The 23,978-nt window shown below is 40.7% G+C and overlaps 1 long non-coding RNA gene across 1 annotated transcript; it reads right to left on the bottom strand.

Annotated features, from left to right (window-relative positions):
• Positions 1 to 1,004: 1,004 nt before the first annotated feature.
• LOC113887299 lies at positions 1,005 to 18,638 on the bottom strand. Its single transcript, XR_003509697.1, has 2 exons — positions 18,596 to 18,638; positions 1,005 to 2,514 (listed from the first exon to the last, which is right to left on the bottom strand). It is a non-coding gene; the product is annotated as an uncharacterized LOC113887299 (long non-coding RNA).
• Positions 18,639 to 23,978: the final 5,340 nt, after the last annotated feature.

Raw genomic sequence — 23,978 nt, 5'->3', positions numbered from 1 at the left:
GTTGTGGTGCATGGGCTTCTCACTGCAGTGGCTTCTTGTTGTGGAACACAGGTTCTAGGTGCACAGGCTTCAGTAGTTGCTGCATGTGGGCTTGGTAGTTGCGGCACATGGGCTTAGTTGTTCCACGCATGTGGTATCTTCCAAGACCAGGGATCAAACCTGTGTCCCCTACATTGGTAGGCAGATTCTTATCCACTGTACCACCAAGGAAGTCCTGCTACTGCTAAATCGCTTCAGTCGTGTCTGACTCTGTGCGACCCCAGAGACGGCAGCCCACCAGGCTCCTCTGTCCCTGGGATTCTCCAGGCAAGAACACTGGAGTGCGTTGTCATTTCCTTCTCCAATGCATGAAAGTGAAAAGTGAAAGTGAAGTCGCTCAGTCGCGTCTGACTCTTCATGACCCCATGGACTGCAGCCTACCAGGCTCCTCCATCCATTGGATTTTCCAGGCAAGAGTACTAGAGTGGGGTGCCATTGCCTTCTCCAAGGAAGTCCAGTGACTCTAATAATTTACATTGAGCAAGATACACACACAGAGGAAACCATATACATGTGTTTCCAATACCTGTTACATACTTAATAAGAGCTCCCCCCCCCCCACTTTTTTTTAGTGTCATCAGTGGAGAGGTCCAGAGGTATAGCAGGCTCTAGACACAGAGCTCCAGTTTCACTTTTTTGTGATTCCCTTGTATCTGTCATCCTCCATGATTTGGCTTCATTATCAGGCTCTTGGCAAGATGGCTACAGCAGTTCCCAGGAGTCACATCCAGATCTAACAATTTCCACAGGGAAAACAAAAGGACCACCCCTCTGTGCATTTAGTTCTTAGGAGAGGGGAAACATTCCTTAGAAGCACCCTAGTGCACTTTTCACCTCTCACTGGTCCTGACTGAATCATATTTCCATTTCTTTTTAATTCACTGACAAAGGGAATGATAGAATCCTGAATAGCTTGCACTAATCTTTTCCGGGGAAAAGGAGTACTGAAATCAACTGCTTATTAACCCTCCTTTGTCCCCAAGTTGGAAAGATAAAATGCTTATAGTGCAAAGATGAAGTCATTCCTACTGAGAAGGATTAAACTGTCATTTTCATGATATGATTCAATAATTGCTGTCCGTTTATTCCATCCCATGGGCCCTATGTATTTATGTGCAGAGGAAAAGGGGCCACTTCATGACAGAAGTGTCTAGCATTTTAGTCACCACACTAGCCTAACAAAGGAATAGCTCATGTTCAATTCCCAGGCATGATTTTTTCACACCCAGAGTCCTTAGAATAGAGGATGGTCAGATGAATCCATTGTAACACTTGTGAAACTTCCTCTAGGCCTCGCCCCAAAGTACCTGTACCAGTTGATGCTGGAAACTTACAGAGGGAATCAGGACAGATACACACCTTCCAGAGACTAACTGGAAACTGCCTTTAAGGCAAAACAACTGCCAAGGGATCAAGGACACCCCTGCAGTAATACCTAGCACAGAGTGGAGGGAGTGCTTATGGAGGTTAGGAAAAAAGGGTTCTTCTCAGAGGCTGAAACTCAGAAGGCTCAGGGAGATCCTGACCCCCTCCTCTGGGATTATTCTACCAGTTCCCAGGAACACTTACCATCAGGTAACATCTGCACACTGCTTAGCATATGCATTTTTGTAATTGTGGTTGATGTCAAGCCTGAAGGTATTCGAACTCCCCTGATAAAGCCAAGGACCCTCTCAAAAGGGACATTTAGGCCTCCATTTAGAATCCACCAAACCAAGCCTAACCCCTTCTTTTGTATGAGATTTGCACATATTATATAAACTTGAGAATATTAAGGACCTTTTATGTGTGTGTATGTGAGTGTGCACACACTGTTGGAGACTAGTTCAATGTGAACACTCAAGGCCTGGGCAGAGTGAGAGCATCCAGGAGTTGGGCAGTCAGGCAAGTTGGGTGGGTCACAGGCCCACACCTGCCAGGAGGTGGGGGTATGCCAGGGACACAAAGAGAAGTACCAGAAGGATGGTCCAGGCAGGAAGATCCCCTAGGACATCTGCAGGCCGCCCTAAGCCAGGTGGTGAGGGCTCAGGCTAGAGCCTGGCTCAGGCAGGCAGGGTTTAGGCCTGGCTCCTGAGCCCTTAGGGCTCCACTAGGGGCTGCCAATCGCTTGGGGCCTCTGAGCATGGCTGCTGGAACTCAAAATGTGTCTGCCAGTTAGATTCAAGCACTCCTGGAAGTGGCCAGGGAGGTGGACATTCCTCTCCTTCAGGTGGTCCAGGCAGGTGTTGACCTGGTTCAACATGGGGTTGATCGCTGCCTATTCTGCTTCTCGGGTGAAGCTGTCATCCTTTCCTTCTGTGCCAACATCCACAGTCACGCCCAGTTCCACATGGCCGTGAGACCTGGTGGGGGCTCATGCAGGCACAAGGCTCACGTGGCCTTGGAGGGAGGCAGCACAAGCTGGGCGCATGGAAGGCCGAGGCAAGGAGGTCGGAGGGCAGTCATTAAAAGCTTGTGCTCACTGAAATCGTCCTCCTAGGGAAAAGAAGCAAGACTGTCACAGTCTGTCCTGATTGAAGATGTGCCCGCTGAGTGGGTGGGCTCGGGTGTCTCCCCAGTTATTCATAAATATCTTATAGGCTGTGGGTGTCTGCAGCTCACATCTTGCCATCCCGGTCTAGGGGTCCCCAAAGCTGCAAAGTGTTACCTCCTGCTCGAGGGGTTCCTCAGGATGCAGATGTCAAAGAAAGTCCTCTGTTCTCTCACCAGAGCTGGGGTTTACCTGTTTATCTCAGTATTATGACCTACTCGTGTTAAAGAATGACTTATCCATTAAGATGTGAGCTACCAGACTTAGCTATGCAAGTCCAAGTCAGCAGCCAGGAGAGAAACAGGCTGAAATTTGGATGTGGGGGAGTGGGTCTTCTTCTCATCTGTACTCCTACTATAGTATCGGCAGGTATTAATTAAATAATTAATCAATTGACACATTTTGCATTTTATATGATAGCAAGGGATTTTGGACCTGGGTAGACTTGAGAGGACTGTGCATAATTTTTTTTCATTTATTGAGGGCTTTTTATGGGCCAGGCTATACATGCCTCCCTCACAATCATTGCTGTGAGGATAAATATGGTGATGAATGGTCATCTATTTCTATGTGTCTGGTAAGTGTCAGGGCTATCCTAACGTTCTGTTGCTTCCTATAATCTCTGTGCTCCAACTGGTTGTACCTCTGAAAACACTGAAATCATCTTCTGCCGCTTCTGAGGGATGCAGAGTTAAGACTGGGTGTGGAAGTTTGTCCCCATCCTTTTCTTCCATAATCCACCACATAATGGTCTCTGCTCACCCTGCTGGAATAGACTGCTCCAGGAAGCCTCCTGACTTCATAAATTTCTGGGCAGAGACAGACTCTCATCTCCTGTCTACTGCCCCATACTCCCTGGCCACTGGAGAAAGAGCTATGAGGTTCAGAAGGAGCAAATCACCTTTCTTATAAATAGAGGAAGTAAAATGGGGTAGCTTATCCTTATGGTAATTGCAGAGATTTTGGCCACCATCCAAGAATTCAAAAAGCACTTGTTATTCCTACCACACCCAGGCTAATGTGGATCCACAGCTAAAACAGACTCTCCATGCTAGTAGGTCAGCCTCTTGACTCTTATCATGTAGCAGATCCTGTGGTGCCCAAAACGTTTAGGGTGAATTGGTATGCTTTCTGTATGGAGCATGTGGCAAGGAGAATCACAGCTCAGGCTGCTAGGAGGTAATATCCACTATGAACCTGGAACCCATTTATGGTGCTGTTTCTCCCATTGCCAAGATTTGCAAGTTTCAGAAACATACTAGCTAGGATATACTCAAAATCCTTAAAGCTAGACCTTAGCAGTACATGAACTTTCAGATGTAAAAGTTGAGTTTAGAAAAGGCAAAGGAACCAGAGATCAAATTGCCAACATTTGTTCGATCATGGAGAAAGCACAGGAATTCCAGAAAAACATCTACTTCTGCTTCACTGACTACACTAAGGCCTTTAATTGTGTCAGTCAGTTCAGTTCAGTTCAGTCACTCAGTCGTGTCTGACTCTTTGCGACCCCATGAATCACAGCACGCCAGGCCTCCCTGTCCATCACCAACTCCCGGAGTTCACCCAAACTCATGTCCATTGAGTCGGTGATGCCATCCAGCCATCTCATCCTCTGTCGTCCCCTCTCCTCCTGCCCCTAATCTCTCCCAGCATCAGAGTCTTTTCCAATGAGTCAACTCTTCGCATGAGGTGGCCAAAATATTGGAGTTTCAGCTTCAGCATCAGTCCCTCCAATGAACACCTAGGACTGATCTCCTTTAGGATGGACTGGTTGGACCTCCTTGCAGTCCAAGGGACTCTCAAGAGTCTTCCCCAACACCACAGTTCAAAAGCATCAATTCTTCAGCGTTCAGCCTTCTTCACAGTCCAACTCTCACATCCATACATGACCACTGGAAAAAACATAGCCTTGAGTAGATGGACCTTTGTTGGCTAAGTAATATCTCTGGTTTTCAATATGCTATCTAGGGGTGGACCACAACAAACTGTTGAAGATTCTTAAAGAGATGGGAGTACTAGATCACCTTATCTATTCCTGAGAAACCTGTATGCAGGTCAAGAAGCAACAGTTAGAATGAAACAACTGACTGGTTCCAAATTGGGAAAGGAGTATGACAAGACTGTATATTGTCACCCTGCTTATTTAACTTATATGCAGAGTACATCATGTGAAATGCTGGGCTGGATGAAGCACAGGCTGGAATCAAGATTCCTGGGAGAAATATCAGTAACCTCAGATATGTAGATGATACCACTCCAATGGCAGAAAGTGAAAAGGAACAAAAAAGCCTCTTGATCAGAGTGAAAGAGGAGAGTGAAGAAGCTGACTTGAAACTCAACACTCAAAAAACTAAGATCATGGCATCCAGTCCTATAACTTCGTGGCAGATAGGAGGGGGTGGGGAAGTGGGAGTAGGGACATATTTTATTTTCTTGTGTTCGTTACTCTGTTGTGTCCAACTCTTTGTGACCCCATGGATTGTAGCCCACCAGGCTCCTCTGTCCATGAAATTTTCTAGGCAAGAATACTGGAGTGGGTCACCATTGCCTTCTCCAGGTGACTTTTCTGACCCAAGGATCGAACCTGGGTCTTCTGCATTGCAGGCAGCTTCCTTACCATCTGAGCCACCTTTATTTTCTTAGGCTCCAAAATCACTGTGGACAGTGACTGCAGCCATGTAATTAAAAGACGCTTGCTCCCTGGAAGGAAAGCTATGACAAACCTAGACAGTGCATTAAAAAGCAGAGATATCACTTTGCAGACAAAGGTCCATATAGTCAAAGCTATGGTACTTTTTCCAGTAGTCATGTACAAGTGTGAGACCATAAAGAAGGCTGAGCAGCAAAGGATTGATGCCTTCAAATTGTGGTGTAGGAGAAGACTCTTGAGAGTCCCTTGGACTGCAAGGAGATCAAACCAGTCAGTCATAAAGGAAATAAACCCTGAATATTCATTGAAAAGACTGTTGCTGAAACTGAAACCAAAGGCCACCTGATGCAAAGAGCCAGCTCATTGGAAAACACCCCGATGCTCGGAAAGATTGAAGGCAAAAGGAGAAGGGTGAAGCAGAAGATTAGATGGTTGGATAGCATCACTGACTCAGTGGACATGAATTTGAGCAAACTCTGGAGACAGTAGAGAACAAAAGAGCCTGGCATGCTGCAGTCCATTGGGTCGCAAAGACACAGATATGACTTAGGGACTGAAAAACAACAACAACATGATCTATAGCAGTTTCCCTCTTTCATTCCTGATATTGATGATTGGTGTACTTTCTCTTCTTTCTTCATTAATTTTGGTGATCATTATAAATTCCATGGTTTTTTAAAATGGATTCTTTTGCTAATTTTCTCCATGGTTTGTCTTCTATTTCATTGACTTAAGCTCTTAGTTCTATTATTTCATTGTTTCTACTTATTTTGGATTTACTTTGCTTTTCCTTTTCTAGCTTCTTTACATGGGAACTTAGGGCATTGCTTTCATACCTTTCTTTTATAATATATTCATTTAAAGCAATAAATTTTCTTCTTATCCCTCTTTTGTTGCCTCCCAGTAATTTTGATGTTTTATTTTCATTATTATACCATTTGAAAAATTTTCTAAATTCCTTTGTGTTTTCTTCTTTGATCCATGGGTTTTCCAAAAGTGTGATGTTGAACTTCTAAATATTTGGAGATATATTATTGTTATTAATTTGCAATGGGATGCAACTGTGGACTCAGATAACTTACTATACAAAATTTCTCTTTCTATTGAGACTTGTTTCATGGCCTGGCATTTGATCTACCCAGATGAACGTACAGTGTGCTCTTGCAAATAATCTATATTCTGCAATTGTTAGATATACTATTCTATAAGTGTCGGTGAAGTAAAGGTGATTGATAATGTCATACAGATCTTCCATCTATTTACTGATTTCTTGCCTAGTTGTTGTATCAATCACTGAAGCAGTGGTGTTAAAATTTCCAACTAAAATTGTGGAAATATCTCCTCCCTTTAGTCTATCAAATTTTCTTTCAGATATTTTAAGTTCTCTTATTGGGTGCAAATACACTTATGAATTGTATATACTCCTGATTAATTGATCCTTATATCATTATTACCATTTATTTCAGGTAATACTTACTGTATTTAACTCTACTTTGTTTAGTATTAATATCACCTTTCCCACTTTTCTATGCTAACCCTTTGCATGGTTGTATTGTTTTGAATCCTCTTACTATCAACCATCTATGTCTTTATATTATATATATATAAAAAATGGAAGTATACTTCACTTATAATATTGAGGTGCACAGCAATTTGATTCAGTTAAACATATGCACATATATTATTTTTAATTTGCTTTATTGCAAGATATTGATTATAGTTCCCTGTGCTATACAGTAAAACTTTGTTGCTTGTTGCAGTTCTATCTTGTAAATTAGAAATCTAGCATTCTACTCATACTGTCAAACATGTATAATCAAAATATCATAAAATTTTTAGTTAGCCAAAAACATGTTTTCTAAAATATATATATATTTATGCATACTATTTATATATATGTATACAAAAGCTTTTGTAGTATGCTTGATAAAGGCTTGGGAAAGAATATCAGGGAAAAAAAGAGATGGAGAAGTTGGAAAACAGAAACTAAGTAAAATGGGAGGACTTAATATAAAATAGAAAAAGTGAAACAGTAAAAGTAAAAGAGCTTTATATAGTCCAGGTTTCTTTAATTTAATTTTTTAGTTGAAGGATAATTGCTTTACATAACAGGTTTTTTAAAACATGACTGCTCATTAGAAACATATCTGAACCTTTGGAGAAAAAGAGCAATACTTGGGCATTTGCATTTTGCAAAAAAATTCCAACATAATTCTTATATGTACCTGGATTTTAAAAAGTGATTACAGGTTTTTCCAGTAAATGATAGTTTTGGTTATATAGAATTTTATTATCTTTCTGTTGACCAATCGTCCTACAGTGGTATGGAGTATTATTAGTTACATAATCACAATAGTAAAAGACGCTAATCAGTTTTCACAATCAAGAGCCAGAAAAAAAAAATAAAAGATAATTACAATTTCAAGCTCCAATGGGAACAATATTGCATAGGAACCTGGAATCTCAGGTCCATGAATCAAGGCAAATTGGAATTTGTCAAACAGGAGATGGCAAGAGTGAACGTCAATATTCTAAGAATCAGCAAACCAAAATGGACTGGAATGGGTTAATTAACTCAGATGCCCATTAGTATCTACTACTGTCGGCAGGAATCCCTTAGAAGAAATGGAGTAGCCATCATAGTCAACAAAAGAGTACAGAATGCAGTACTTGGATGCAATCTCAAAAACGACAGAATAATCTCTGTTCGTTTCCAAGGCAAACCATTCAATATCATGGTAATCCAAGTTCATGTCCAGACCAGTAACACTGAAGAAGCTGAAGCTGAATGGTTCTATGAAGACCTAAAAGACCTTTTAGAACTAACACCCCTCCCCCAAAAGATGTCCTTTTCATTACAGGGGACTGGAATGCCAAAGTAGGAAGTCAAGAAACACCTGGAATAACAGGCAAATTTGGACTTGGAGTACAGAATGAAGCAGCACAAAGGCTAATAGAGTTTGGCCAAGAGAACACACTTGTCATAGCAAACAACCTCTTCCAAAAGACAAGAGAAGACACTACACATGGACATCACCAGATGGCCAACACCAAAATCAGATTGATTATATTCTTTGCAGCCAAAGATGGAGAAGCTCTATACAGTAAACAAAAACAAGACTCAGAGTTGACTGTGGCTCAGATCATGAACTCCTTATTGCCAAATTCAGACTTAAATTGAAGAAAGTGAGGGAAACACTAGGCCATTCAGGTATGAACTAAATGAAATCCCTTATGATTAAAAAGTGGAAGTGACAAATAGATTTAAGGGGCTATATCTGATAGACAGAGTGCCTAAAGAACTATGGACAGAGATTCATGACATTGTACAGGAGACAAGGATCAAGACCATCCCCAAGAAAAAGAAATGTCAAAAAACAAAATGGCTGTCTGAGGAGGCCTTACAAATAGCTATGAAAAGCAGAAAAGTGAAAAGCAAAAGAGAAAAGGAAAGATATACCCATTTGATTGCAGAGTTCCAAAGACAAGCAAGGAGAGATAAGAAAGCCTTCCTCAGTGATCAGTGCAAAGAAATAGAGCGAAATAATAGAATGGGAAAGACTAGAGATCTCTTCAAGAAAATTAGAGATACAAAGGTAATATTTCATGCAAATAAAGGACAGAAATGGTATGCATCTAACGGAAGTAGAAGATATTAAGAAGAGGTGGCAAAAATATACAGAAGAACTGTACAGAAAAGATCTACATGACCCAGATAACCACGATGGTGTGATCACTCACCTAGAAAAAGACATCCTGGAATGTGAAGTCGAGTGAGCCTTAGGCAGCATCACTATGAACAAAGCTAGTGGATGTGATGGAATTCCAGTTGAGATATTTTAAATCTGAAAGATGATGCTGTGAAAGTGCTGCACTCAATAGGCCAGCAAATTTGGAAAACTCAGCAGTGGCCACAGGACTGGAAAAGGTCAGTTTTCATTCCAATCCCAAAGAAAGGCAATGCCAAAGAATGTTCTAGCTAATGCACAATTGCACTCATCTCACATGCTACTAAAGTAATGCTCAAAATTCTCCAAGCCAGGCTTCAGAAATATGTGAACCGTGAACTTCCTGATGTTCAAGCTGGTTTTAGAAAAGGCAGAAGAGTTCAGTTCAGCTTAGTCACTCAGTCGTGTCCGACTCTTTGCAACCCCATGAACTGCAGCACACCAGGCCTCCCTGTCCATCACCAATACCTGGAGTCCACCCAAACCCATGTTCATCGAGTCAGTGATGCCATCCAACCATCTCATCCTCTGCCGTCCCCTTCTCCTACTGCCCTCAATCTTTCCCACCATCAGGGTCTTTTCCAATGAGTTAGCTCATCACATCAGGTGGCCAAAGTATTGGAGTTTCAGCTTCAACATCAGTCCTTCCAATGAACACCCATGACTGATCTGCCTTAGGATGGATTGGTTGGATCTCCTTGCAGTCCAAGGGACTCTCAAGAGTCTTCTCCAACCCAACAGTTCAAAAGCATCAACTCTTCAGTGCTCAGCTTTCTTTATAGTCCAATTCTCACATCCACACATGACCTCTGGAAAAACCATAGCCTTGACTAGATGGACCTTTGTTGGCAAAGTAATATCTCTGCTTTTTAATATGCTATCTAGGTTGGTCATAACTTTCCTTCCAAGGGGTAACTTTTTTAATTTCATGGCTGCAATCACCATCTGCAGTGATTCTGGAGCCCCGAAAATAAAGTCTGACACTGTTTCCACTGTTTACCCATCTATTTCCCATGAAGTGATGGGACCGGGTGCCATGATCTTCGTTTTCTGAATGTTGAGCTTTAAACCAACTTTTTCACCCTCTTCTTTTACTTTCATCAAGAGGCTCTTTAGCTCTTCTTCACTTTCTGCCATAAGGATGGAGTCATCTGCATATCTGAGGTTACTGATATTTCTCCTGGCAAACTTGATTCCACCTTGTGCTTCCTCCAGCCCAGCATTTCTCATGATGTACTCTTCATATAAGTTAAATAAGCAGGGTGACCATATACAGCCTTGATGTACTCCTTTTCCTATTTGGAACCAGTCTGTTGTTCCATGTCCAGTTCTAATTGTTGCCTCCTGACCTGCATACAGATTTCTCAAGAGGCAGGTCAGGTGGTCTGATATTCCCATCTCTTTCAGAATTTCCCACAGTTTATTGTGATCCACACAGTCAAAGGCTTTGGCATAGAAAATAAAGCAGAAATAGATGTTTTTCTGGAACTCTCTTGCTTTTTCAATGATCCAGCCGAGGTTGGCAATTTGATCTGTGGTTCCTTGGCCTTTTCTAAAACCAGCTGGAACATCAGGAAGTTCACAGATCACGTATTGCTAAAGCCTAGTTTGGAGAATTTTAAGCATTACTTACTAGTGTGTGAGATGAGTGCAATTGTGCAGCACTTTGAGCATTCTTTGGCATTACCTTTCTTGGGATTGGAATGAAAACTGACCTTTTCAAGTCCTGTGGCCACTGCTGAGTTTTCCAAATCTGCTGGCATATTTAGTGCAACATTTTCAAAGCATCATCTTTCAGGATTTGAAATAGCTCAACTGGAATTCCATCACCTCCACTAGCTTTGTTCATAGTGATGCTGCCTAAGGCTCACTTGACTTCACATTCCAGGATGTCTGGCATTAAGTGAGTGATCACACCATCGAGATTATCTGGGTCATGAAGATATTTTTGTACAGTTCTTCTGTGTATTTTTGCCACCTGTTCTTAATATATTCTCGTTCTGTTAGGTCCGTACCATTTCTGTCCTTGATTGAGCCCTTCTTTGTATAAGTTCCCTTGGTATCTCTAATTTTCTTGAAGAGATCTCTAGTCTTTCCCATTCTGTTGTTTTCCTCTATGTATTTGCATTGATCCTGAGGAAGGCTTTCTTATCTCGCCTTGCTATTCTTTGGAACTCTGCATTCAAATGGGTATATCTTTCCTTTTCTCCTTTGCTTTTTGCCTCCCTTCTTTTCACAACTATTTGTAAGTCTCCTCAGACAGCCATTTTGATTTTTTTTTCATTTTCTTTTTTTATTATTATTATTTTTTTTTACTTTACAATATTATATTGGTTTTGCCATACATCAACATGCATCTGCCACAGGTGTACATGTGTTCCCAATCCTGAACCCCCCTCCCACCTCCCTCCCCATACCATCCCTCTGGGTCATCCCAGTGCACCAGCCCCAAGCTTCCTGTATCCTGCATTGAACCTGGACTAGCGATTCATTTCTTATATGATATTATATACATTTGAATCAGTTCTAATGAGGTGGATGAAACTGGAGCCTATTATACAGAGTGAAGTAAGCCAGAAATAAAAACGCCATTTTGATATTTTGCATTTCTTTTTCTTGGGGATGGTGTTGACTCCTGTCTCCTGTATAATGTCACAAATCTCCATCCATAGTTTATCAGGCACTCTATCAGATCTAGTCCCTTAAATCTATTTCTCACTTCCACTGTATAGTCATAAAGGATTTGATATAGGTCATACCTGAATCATCTAGTGGTTTCCTCCACTTTCTTCAATTTCAGTCTGATTTTGGCAATAAGGAGTTCATGATCTGAGCCACAGTCAGCTCCCAGTCTTGTTTTTGCTGACTGCATAGAGCTTCTCCATCTTTGGCTTCAAAGAATATAATCAATCTGATTTTGGTGTCGACCATCTGGTGATATCTACGTGTAGAGTCTTCTCTTTTGTTGTTGGAAGAGTGTGTTTGCTATGACCAGTCCATTCTTCTGGCAGAACTCTATTAGCCTTTGCCCTGCTTCATTCTGTACTCCAAGGCCAAATTTGCCTGTTACTCCAGGTGTTTCTTGAATTCCTACTTTTGCATTCCAACCCCCTATAATGAAAAGAACATCTTTTGGGGGTGTTAGTTCTAAAAAGGTCTTATAGATCATAGAACTGATCAACTTCAGCTTCTTCAGCGTTACTGGTTGGGGCATAGACTTGGATGACCGAGATATTGAATGGTTTGCCTTGGAAATGAACAGAGATCATTCTGTCATTTTTGAGATTGCATCCAAGTACTGCATTTTGGACTCTTTTGTTGACTATGATGGCTACTCCATTTCTTCTACGGGATTCCTGCCCACAGTAATGGTCATCTGAGTTAAATTCACCCATTCCAGTCCATCTTAGTTCGCTGATTCCTAGAATGTCGATGTTCACTCTTGCCATCTCCTATTTGACCATTTCTAGTTTGCCTTGACTCATGGACCTAACATTCCAAGTTCTTATGCAATATTGCTCTTTACAGCATCGAATCTTGCTTCTATCACCAGTCCCATCCACAACTTGGTGGTGTTGTTATTTTGGCTCCATCCATTCATTCTTTCTGGAGTTATTTCTCCAGAGCTATCAGTAGCTCTATTTCTCCTTTATTGACTATGCCAAAGCCTTTGGTCTATGTGGATCACAATAAACTGTGGAAAATTCTGAAAGAGATGGGAATACCAGACCACCTGACCTGCCTCTTGAGAAATCTGTATGCAGGTCAGGAAGCAACAGTTAGAAATGAACATGGAACAACAGACTGGTTCCCAGTTGGAAAAGGAGTATGTCAAGGCTGCATATTGTCTCCCTGCTTATTTAACTTATATGCAGAGTACATCATGAGAAACACTGGGCTGGATGAAGCACAAGCTGAAATCGAGATTTCTGAGAGAAATATAAAAAACCTCAGATATGCAGATTACACCACTCTTATGGCAGAAAGTGAAGAATAATTAAACAGACTCTTGATGAAAGTGAAAGAGGAGAGTGGAAAAGTTGGTTTAAAGCTCAACATTCAAAAAACTAAGACCATGGCTTCCAGTCCCATCACTTCATGGCAAATAGATGGGTAAACAGTGGAAACTGGCTGATTTTATTTTTGGGGGTCTAAAATCACTGCAGATGGTGACTGCAGCCATGAAATGAAAAGACACATACAATTGGAATGACAGTTATCATCAACCTGGACAGCATATTAAAAAGCAGAGACATTACTTTGCCAACAAAGGTCCATCTAGTCAAGGCTATGGTTTTTCCAGTGGTCATGTATGGATGTGAGAGTTGGACTATAAAGAAAGCTAAGTGCCGAAGAATTGATGCTTTTGAACTTTGATGTTGGAGAAGACACTTGAGAGTTCCTTGGACTGCAAGGAGGTCCAACCAGTCCATCCTAGAGGAGATCAGTCCTGAGTGTCCATTGGAAGGACTGATGCTGAAGCAGAAACTCCAACACTTTGGCCACCTGATGTGAAAAGCTGACTCATTTGAAAAGACACTGATGCTGGGAAAGATTGAGGGAAGGAAGAGAAGGGGACGACAAAGGATGAGATGGTTAGATGGCATCACCAACTCGATGAACATGAGTTTGGGTAAACTCTGGGAGTTGGTGATAGACAGTGAGGCCTGGCATGCTGTTGTCCATGGGGTTACAAAGAGTTGGACACAACTCAACGACTGAACTGAACTAAATGGGAACATGATTAACTTAACAACATAAAATTATTACATACAATTTGGGAGGTCAAGCAGAGTGATGTGGTACGTGGAAGTGCATATATGCACATATTTTCATCTGCTCAGCCAGTTTATGCCTTTTGATTAGTGCATTTAGTTCATTTAAATTTAAGGTAATCATTGAAGATGCCATCAGGCTCTTGGACTCTGTGCCTCCCACCATGATCGGTCACTTCAAGCAATCAGCTGAGAAGCTGATTGTGGAGAAGGGAGCTCTGGAAGCCCTGGCAGCAGCCCTGGCCCACATTTCCAGTGCCACATCAGTAGACTAGCGCTCCTTGATCAACTCTGAAGTGAGCTTTGTGACCATGATCTTGCAGTGCTCAATTAAAATGCCAAATATTATTTATGCTTGGGTAGAACTTAAAGAGCAGCTGGGTGAGGATATTGATTCCAAAGTGAAGGGAATTGTCTTTCTCAAAGGAAAGCAGGGTATTTGTTTTGATATCCCTAATGCATCAGTAACAGAAGTACAGGAAAAGTGGCATGATTTATGGCACTCGCAGCTTTATGTGGCCACGGAGCAACCAGAGCTAGAAGGTCCATGGGAAGGATATTACAACTTCTGAGGACAGCGGGAAGGCTTCAGGGGACAGCGCGAGGGCAACTGAGGTGTCAGGGGACAGCAGGAAAGAAGTAGAAGCTTCAGAGAACAGTGATTAGGAGGTGGCAACAAAAGTAACAGATTCCCAAACAAAGGCCAGAAGTGGAGATTTAATAAAGCATTTGGACAATAACTTGAAGTAGAGGATTTATTTGGCAAAAACAGAACTATGTTCAGCAATGTGGAACTGAACATCATTTTTCATACAAAGTTATAAGCACATTATATTTCCTTCCTGACCACTTGCCGAGTCCCCATCTCTTCGAGAGAGAAAAGCTTCATCTAAATTATTTCATCTGATTAATGACTGTCATTTATAACTTTATTGCTACTTCTGTCTTGGGTATTCCTTTGGAAAAGGTGTATGGATTCATTACATATTCTAATGTATTGTTTATAGATTATAAGCTAAAGTCAAGCATGTATCTGCTGATACTTTTTAAGTTGACCTATCTTTATACTTAGAAACGTCTTTTAATAGTAGGCTTCCCTGGTGGCTCAGATGTTAAAGACTCTCCTGCAATGCAGGATCCCTGGGTTGGGAAGATCCCCTGGAGAAGGAAATGGCAACCCACTCCAGTAATCTTGCCTGGAGAATTCCGTGAACAGAGGGGCCTGGCAACCTACAGTCCCTGGGGTTGCAAAGAGTCAGGCATAACTGAGCAACTATCACTCAACTATCACTCATGATCCTATTATTATTTTCTTAATTGTTTTTGGTTTATTTTCCCTAGATCTCTTCCTTCTCTTGTATTTCCTGCCTAAAGAAGTTCCTTTAGCATTTTTTGGAGACCTGGTTTGGTGGTGTTAAATTTTCTTAAATTTTGCTTGTCTGGAAGCAATATGACAGAATTGTTCTTTCAGAATTTTGATTTCTCCATCAAATCTGAATAAGAATCTTCCTGGGTAGAATATTCTTGGTTGTAGGTTCTTCCCTTTCATCATTTTTAACATATTGTTCCATTCCCTTCTGGCTTGTAGAGTTCCTATTGAGAAATCAGCTGATAACCTGGTGGGAGTTCCCTTGTATATTGTCATTTTTCCCTGTTGTTTTTAATAGTTTATCTCTCTCTTTAATTTTTGTCAGTCTGATTACTATGTGTCTTGGTGTGTTCCTCCTTGGTTTTATCCTGCCTGGGACTCTCTGGAACTTCTTCTCCTTCTGGAACCCCCAAAATGCAAATGTTGGCACATTTAATGTTGTTCCAGAGGTCTCTTATGTTGTCTTCTTTCTTTTTCATGCTTTTTTCCCTATATTCTGTTCTGTGGCAGTGATTTCCACCATTCTGTCCTCCAGGTCATTTATCCGTTCTTCTGCCTCAGTTATTCTGCTATTGATTCTTTCTAGTGTATTATTCATCTCTGTTTTCTCTTTAGTTCTTCTAGGTCTTTGGTAAGCATCTTGCATCTTCTCCATTGATTTCCTGAGATCCTGGATCATCTTCACTATCGTTATTCTGAATTCTTTTTCTGGAAGGTTGCCTATCCCCACTTCATTTAGTTGTTTTTCTGGGATTTTATCTTGTCCCTTTGTCTGGGAGATAATTTTCTGCTTTTTCATCCTGATTAACTTTCTGTAATATGGTTTTTGTTCTAGCTACTGTGGGATCATGGTTACTGTTGCTTCTTCTGTCTTCCCTCTGATGGAGGAGGCTAAAAGGCTTGTGTAAGATTCCTGATGGGAGGGACTGGCAGTGGGAAAATCTGGGTCTTTCTCTGGTGGGCAGGGCCTTGCTTAATAAAGCTTTAATTCAGGTATCTGGTGATAGGTGGGGTTGTGCTCCCTCCTTGTTAGTTTTTTGGCCTGGTATGACTCAGCCTTGGGGTCTATAGGCTCTATGGGAGGGTTTAAGAGGGCTTATTCCAAGGGGGACCTTCCAAGACTGCTGCTGCCAGTTGTCCCATCCTTATACTGAGCCGCTGCTGAGCCCACGCCTCCAGAGGAGGCCCTCCAACCCTAGCAGGTAGTTTTGGTTCAGTCTCCTGTGGGGTCACTGCTCCTTTCCTCTGGGTCTTGGTGTGCACAAGATTTTGTTTGTGCCTTCCAAGCCTGGAGTCTCTGTTCCCCCCAGTCTTGTGTAAGGCCTTCAAGGTCAGATTCCCTGGGGATTCTCAGGCCCTTTTGTCAGATCCCCATGCTGGGAAGCCTGATGTGGGGTTCAGAACTTTCACAACAGTGGGAGAACTTCTTCAGTATCATTGTTCTCCAGTTTCCGGGTCACCAACCTAACAGGTATGGGATTTGATTTTATTGTGATTACACACCTCCTACCCTCTCACTTCAGCTTCTTCTTTGTCTTTGGATGTGGAGTATCCTTTTTTGGTGGGTTCTAGCACTCTCCTGTCGATGGTTGTTCAACAGCTAGTAGTGATCTTGGTGCTCTTGCAGGAGGAGATGAGCACATGTCCTTCCACTCCACCATCTTCTATGTTTTTATTTTATTTATTTATTTTATTTTTTAATGTATTTTATTTTCTTGTTTACAGAAAAAGTCTTGCTTATTTTATTATATTGTTATAATCTCTGCCTTTCATTTAGAGTGTTTAATCCATTTACATTGAATGCAGTTTTTCAAATGGTTAGGACCTAGAACTATCCTTCTACCACCTATCCCATGTATTTTTGATGCTGTATTCTCTTTCTTATCTTGGGAAATCAAATTTTTTTTCATTTATCTGTTTTATTTTTGGCTATACCTCTTTGCATTGTTTTTTAGTGGTTGCTCTAGAGATTATGATATATATCCTTAACTTTTCACTGTCTACTTGGAATTAATACTGTACATAAATGTAAGAACTCTTCTACTACATCAACTCATTCCTCCTCAACCTCATCCTTTATGTTGTAGTTACCATATATATTTCTACTGCATATTTTATAAACCCTATAATATTATCAAATTTTTACTTTAAAAAGTCACAGGTTATTAAAAATTAAGAGAAAATATTAATATTTATCCATATATTTACCATTTCTAGTATTCTTCAAATCAAGGTTTCTTTCTACTACCATATTTTTTTTCAGATTGAAAGGCCTCTTTTAGCATTCTTTTAGTGCAGATCTGTTGATGAATTCTCTGAGCTTTCATCTATCTCAAAATATACTTATTTCACCTTCATTCTTGAAGGACATGTTCCCTGTGTATAGAATTCTGGGTTGAATTTTTTTTTTTCCCTTTCAGCATTTTAAAGATGCTGTCTCATGGATTCCACTGTTTCTAAAGAGAATTCAATGAAAATTCTTGTTAAAGTACTCCTGTGTGTAACCCTGACTGAATTCTTTTTCTTTGCTAAGATTTATTATTTTATAAATGTATTGTTCCCTTGGATCATGTTTTTCTATTTTTACATTTTACATGTTTACATCTTAACACTTTACATTTATACCTTTACATTAGACCATTGATTGTGTATTTAGGTCATAATAAACACAGCAACCAAAGTGTTTATTATAACACTCACAAATGTTTATTATAACAGCCATAGTGTTGCTGCATAACATTCATTCATGTATTCATCCATTCTACAAGCATCTACTATGTACGTACTGTATCAGACATTGTCCTATTTCCTAAGAACTCAGAAACAAACTAGAAATGGTCTCCAAAGTGATAAGGATGAGCAAGTATGTAATTAATGGAATGCTGTGATATGACTGAGGTGGTGATAGAGTGTATGCAGAGTATAGCAGGAACACCAGGTGAGCAGATCTCTTAGGAAGGGTCAGAAAAATCCTCACAGAGAAGATGACCACTGAATTGGTGTAGGGGAGGTTGAAGAATATCAGAGGAAGTTGTCCAGTCAGTAAATGGGCTTTGGGATTTGGAGAACAGAAGAGAATTCGATCCTGGATATCCAAGTTGTCTTTAGATCTGAGTTGGTTTGTGAACTTGAGGGAATGGCTCAAGTTCATCCCCCAGATGGTATTGCAGGTAGCCTAAGAAGATGAGGGTGAAAGAGAACTGATCTGAGCCTTAGTCACCAAAGGCGACCTGTGCAGGATGTGTTAGAACTGAGGGCCAATCTCCAAGCCTGAGACACCCAGAATAAGTTCTTAATACTTTAACAACACAGACTCTAGATCAAAAAAATCTGCTTTATAATGTCAGCTGTGTAGCCTTAAAGAGATTGCTAAAAATCTATTTGGCTCATTTTCTGTAACAACAGAATGGGAGTAATAATAGTACCTGCCTCAGGTCATTATAAGAATAAGATGAGACACTATTTATACTTCCCTGGTGGGTCAGTGATAAAGAAATCGCCTACCAAGCAGGAGAAGCAGGTTCCATCTCTGGGTCAGGAAGATCCCCTGGAGAGGGAATGGCAATCCACTCCAGTATTCTTGCCTGGGAAATCGCATGGACAGAGGAGCCTGGCAGGCTAGAGTCCATGGGCTCACAAGAGTCTGAGATAGTGAATAAACAACAAAAACAGAGAACATTATTTACACAGTAGTACCTGGCACATATCAAACTATCATCAAATAGTAACTTTTGTTATCAATTCATTATTAAGATTGGTGTGAGAGACTGGGGAAGAAATTTTAATCCCTTAACCAGTAGATTGGAGCACAGGTGTATTCATTTACTTAAGAAATATTTTGGAGCACCTACTATATGCTAGATACGATTTTTTTGTTTTACTGGAGAAAAACAGTATCTGTTTTCAGCTTTAAGACCTAAACTTGACATGAAGAACTCAAAGAATCTGTAAACTTGAATGGGGGAAATTCATATTTATTTTTACTTAACTAACTAAAATTTAGCATTTCCTTCAATTACAAATATAGACAGTAAACCACAATGCTATTAGCAGTACATGTTTCTTCATCAGCAACAGAAATTAGTATTTCTATAGCTCATAGTTATTATAGATATCTATACATATTTACTAAAAAAAGCATTATATAAAAATTAGAGAGCTGGTAGACATGCTTTAGACATTGCATTTTATGTGTTAATTAAGAAGCACATATATCACTGTAAAATATAATTATGACTATGCTTTATGTCCTTAAGCATACACATGATGGGTTGTATTCCTTCTTAAGATAAGCCCTGACTTTTCCCTGCCATGCTTATCCATTTGGAAAAAAAAGCCCTGAGAGATGAAGCCAGTTATGGAGATGTTTCTTGTATACTACCACTACCTCCCAATCGTTCTTGGAAAAGCAGTCTGAAATCCAAAGTTAATGGGTCATCTGCATGTGGTAATGTGAGGCTGAACGAAACCTTGGCGTGCAGTAAATGTTTTGTCAACCCCTGCAAGACTGTTCACCCTTTGCTTCCCTGAGATTTCATTTGTGGGAGTAGCTCTTCTTCAATGACTGAATGGTTTCCCCAAATAGACAGACTTCTAGCTGTCTTCCTATATGACAGTGACTGGATCCCCTACATGTTATCGTCTGTCTCCTTGTGGAACACGACTAGAGCCATCATAGACTCAGGCCGGCTTCTCTAGACCTGGGATTACAGGCTGACTGTTAGGCGCCCATCCAGTTGGCATAGATTGTAGCAAAGCAGGTGCGTTACCCTCATCGACCCATGTCCTCCCCAAAAAGGCAGTGATTTGTCCCAAACAAAGCAAGCATGATCCTTTGACTTCTACATCGACAAGCTCCGACAGGTTCCAGGAGTGTAAGTGCAGATGAGTAAGTCATTCCAGGCTGCCTGAGCAGTAGGTGGACCAGGGGGTTCTGGGAAATGGGTAACAGAAAAGTCTCCATTCAGCTAAACATGGCTGCTCTCAGAATACAGTGAAAGGTAGTGTAACAGGTAAATTCTGAAGCTCATGCATTGTTATGATAACTCAAAACAACATTTCCTTATAAATATTATTTTTTTGGAAAGGAAGAAAAGTGTTAGAAAAGCCAGTTTATTTTTTAAAACTCAATGTAAAAATAAACATTAAATATTTAGCATGAACCTGAGTGTGTTTTTCTTTGTAGGAAGAATCAACTGTTACAACCCCAGTTTATGTAGCTAAAATCACACGGCTACGTGATTTTTTTTTTTTTTTAATTTGCAAAAGTGAGCTGTTTTGATTCACAATAAAATCATTATATCTTTCACCTCAAACATTTCAGATTCTACAATGACATAGTTGGAGTGTCTAATAATACACTTACACACATATGTATGTATATACGTATATGTACATATCATTTTAGGATTTTGATGGATCAATTGTCATCTTTTAAATTTCACCATGAATTTTCTTCTCATCCTAAATAAATACTAACTCGATTCCATAACTTTAGAAGAGGGCCTTCCAAATCATTTACACATCAGGCCCAGCTGAACCTGTTTGGACTCTTCCTGACAGAGACCAAGACTCCTGGGGCATTTCTGCTTCCTGGGGCATTTCTTTAAAAAGCAGAGACATTACTTTGCCAACAAAGGTCCGTCTAGTCAAAACTATGGTTTTTCCAGTAGTCATGTATGGATGTGAGTGTTGGGCTATAAAGAAAGCTGAGTGCCAAAGAATTGATGCTTTTGAACTGTGGTGTTGGAGAAGACACTTGAGAGTCCCTTGGACTGCAAGGAGATCCAACCAGTCCATCCTAAAGGAAATCAGTCCTGAATATTCATTGGAAGGACTGATGTTGAAGCAGAAACTCCAATACTTTGGCCACCTGATGGGAAGAACTGACTCACTGGAAAAGACTCTGATGCTGGGAAAGATTGAAGGCAGGAGGAGAAGGAGACGACAGGATGAGATGGTTGGATGGCATCACCGACTCAATGGACATGAGTTTGAGTAAACTCTGGGAGTTGGTGATGGACAGGGAGGCCTGGTGTGCTACAATCCATGGGGTCACAAATAGTCGGACATGACTGAGCTACTGAACTAAACTGATTGGGGCATTTCTGCCTGGACCAATGCACATAACATACTAATGGTTCTGGAAAGTGCTTGGAAACACACCAAGTTCATGCTCTATGTGGACTTTACACACTGAAACTATACCCGTCACTTCTTTAACACTGTGTCTCTCTGAGTCAAATATATCTCCCAACTTTGGCTTTGTCAGGGAGACAGCTCTATCTCTATGTTCTAATATTTTCCTTATGACCTCATTCATTCACTCTTTCATTCATAGTGTTGTGAGTTGGTGGAACTTGTCAGGTGTTTAAGACTCTGCTCTGAGGATAAGTTCCAGGTGCCACAGGAAGGAGATCACCATTGTGTGACCTAGGTGACAGTCTAATTTCCAAGGTGTCTGGGATGCTCTACTTCACCTTCTCAGTGAGACATTTTTATTGGCATCATGGACTGATGTCTTGTGTTTGACACTGGAAACCCAGGGTTCCCCACAGCTGATGAGTTCGGGGATGCCTGTTGTTTTGGGCTGAAGAGAGAGTCCCTGATGCTATGGAGATGGCTTGCACAGCATTTACAGTTCTCCATATCCTGTATGGATCTGACAAAGGTAAAGTGGAACCCTGAAACATGGTAAGGTGTCAAACAGGACAATCTTGGATACTCAGGATCCCCTGGGCCCTCTCCTGGGCATTAACAAACCCCTACCCTGGCGGGCTACAATCCATGGGGTTGCAAAAGAGTCGGACATGACTTAGCGACTAAACAACAACAAGCCAAATTTCCATCAAATGAAGAATGGATAAGCAAATATGGTATATCCATACAATTGAATATTATTCAATCAGTTAAAATCAATGATGTCCTGCTAGATGCCACAACATTCACAAACCTTAAAAACATTATGCTGAGTCACAGACAAATGTCACAGACAGAAGATCCACATGTTTGATTCCATGAATATGAAATATCCAGAACAGGCAACTTCAAAAAGACACAAAACAGATTAGTGTTTGCCAGGACCTGGGGCGTACGGAGGTAGGAATGACTGCTTAATGGGTAATGACTGCTTTTGGTTTCCTTTTGTTTCAGTCATGTCTGACTCTTTGCAATCCCATGAACTATAGCCCTCCAGGCTCCTCTGTCTAGGCATTTCTCCAGGCAAGAATACTGGAGTGGGTAGCCATTTTCTTCTCCAGGGGATCTTCCTAACTCAGGGATCAAACCTGGGTCTCCCACACTGCAGGCAGATTCTTTACTATCTGAGCCACCAGGGAAGCCATGTAACATGGCTAGAAATGTGGAATTCTGACATCAAGTGAAACACGAGCAGAAGTATATGAAAAACTTTTAAATATGCAGTTTGTTGTGAAGATAAGTTTGCATCACGTTACTACCTAAGTTCTAATGTGCCCTAATGAAAAGTTCAGTTTTGCACCACATTTTGCCAAGGAGGTAGGAACTCCCTCTTCCTACATAAAAGTCTGAGGGCCACAGCTCCCAGTATTTACTGTCTATGCTGCTCCACTGTGACAACATTCAATTATGACAAGGCAATCACTAAAAGGCCTATGTGTGAAGTAAATCAAATGAGTAGCAGCTGTGATAACAGGTGCATCCAGTGATGGGGATGGGACCAACGAGCATTTGGAAGAGGCCCAGAAGTAGCTACAGTTGCAGGGAATATAGTATGATGTGACAGGGTGTGTGTGTGTGTGCGTGTGCGTGTGCATGTGCGTGTGCGTGTGTGTGTGTGTGTGTGTGTGTGTGTGTGTTTTAATCTGCACTGTCCAACGTCGCAAAGAGGCACAGGAGAACAAAGACAGGAGCCAGCCAACAAGGACCTACTTCAGAAACAGAGGTCACTTGCTGAGTACACATTGAAGGAATTTCTCAAATCCAGGAGACATACTTTATGTTAGAAGAAACAGAAGTGAGGCATAGTATACATGACTTCAGGAGAAAGAGATGAAGTTGACAGAAGGAGAGAAGACAATAATTATGGGAGCAAGAATGTGAGGAAGAATTAAGGATGGGCTCCAGAGTTCAAGTGGAAGGGTGTGCTTCAAAGAGGAAACCAGAAGGAGTGGGAAAGTCTTAATGTTCACGTTAAGGATCTATGGTCCTCCAGGGCCTCTGTCATTAAAAGGGGACCCCCATGTGGAGGGAATAAAACAAGGAATGGCAAAAAAAACACTTGGCAAAATTTCAAAATTACAACTATTTTCCCTTTTTCTAACTGGCAAGTATTTTAAAAAATAATAGTACATGCTGTTAGGGTATGGTGAAATGTTTTCTCATACATTGCTGCTAGAATGTAAACTTGATAGATTTTTGGTAAGAAATTCATACCATGGATCAAGCGCCTTGAGAATTCCTGTTCAAGTTACTCTAGAGGCAAAAAAAAAAAAAAAAAAAAAAACCCAAAAAACAAAAACCAAAAAAACACCTGTACAGAGAGATTTAAATGAAGGATCACAGTATTATGAGTAAACACTGTGAAAAGGGACACTGAAGATCATGATTTTGAAGTGTTTTCAATGATTTGTGTAATAGTTATGATACAAAATTTAATAAAAATCAGTATACAAAGTGATATCCAAGTACATGACCATAATCTGTTTATAGTTATATAACTATATAGACATATATAGGTGTGCAAGAAAAAGTAGTGGAAGAAAATACACCAAAATGTTAATAGTACTTTTCTCTAACAAGTGATTTTATTTCCTGTTTACACTTTTCTGCCTTTTACATTTTTTCTACAACCAACCTGTGATACTTTTATGATTAAAACAAACCCCTCCAACAAGAGGCATTATTTACA

This window comes from Bos indicus x Bos taurus, chromosome X (genome assembly GCF_003369695.1).
Source record: "Bos indicus x Bos taurus breed Angus x Brahman F1 hybrid chromosome X, Bos_hybrid_MaternalHap_v2.0, whole genome shotgun sequence".
Taxonomy (NCBI): domain Eukaryota; kingdom Metazoa; phylum Chordata; class Mammalia; order Artiodactyla; family Bovidae; genus Bos; species Bos indicus x Bos taurus.
Note: the sequence above shows the minus strand (reverse complement) of the source record. Positions and strands in the feature narration are given on the sequence as shown.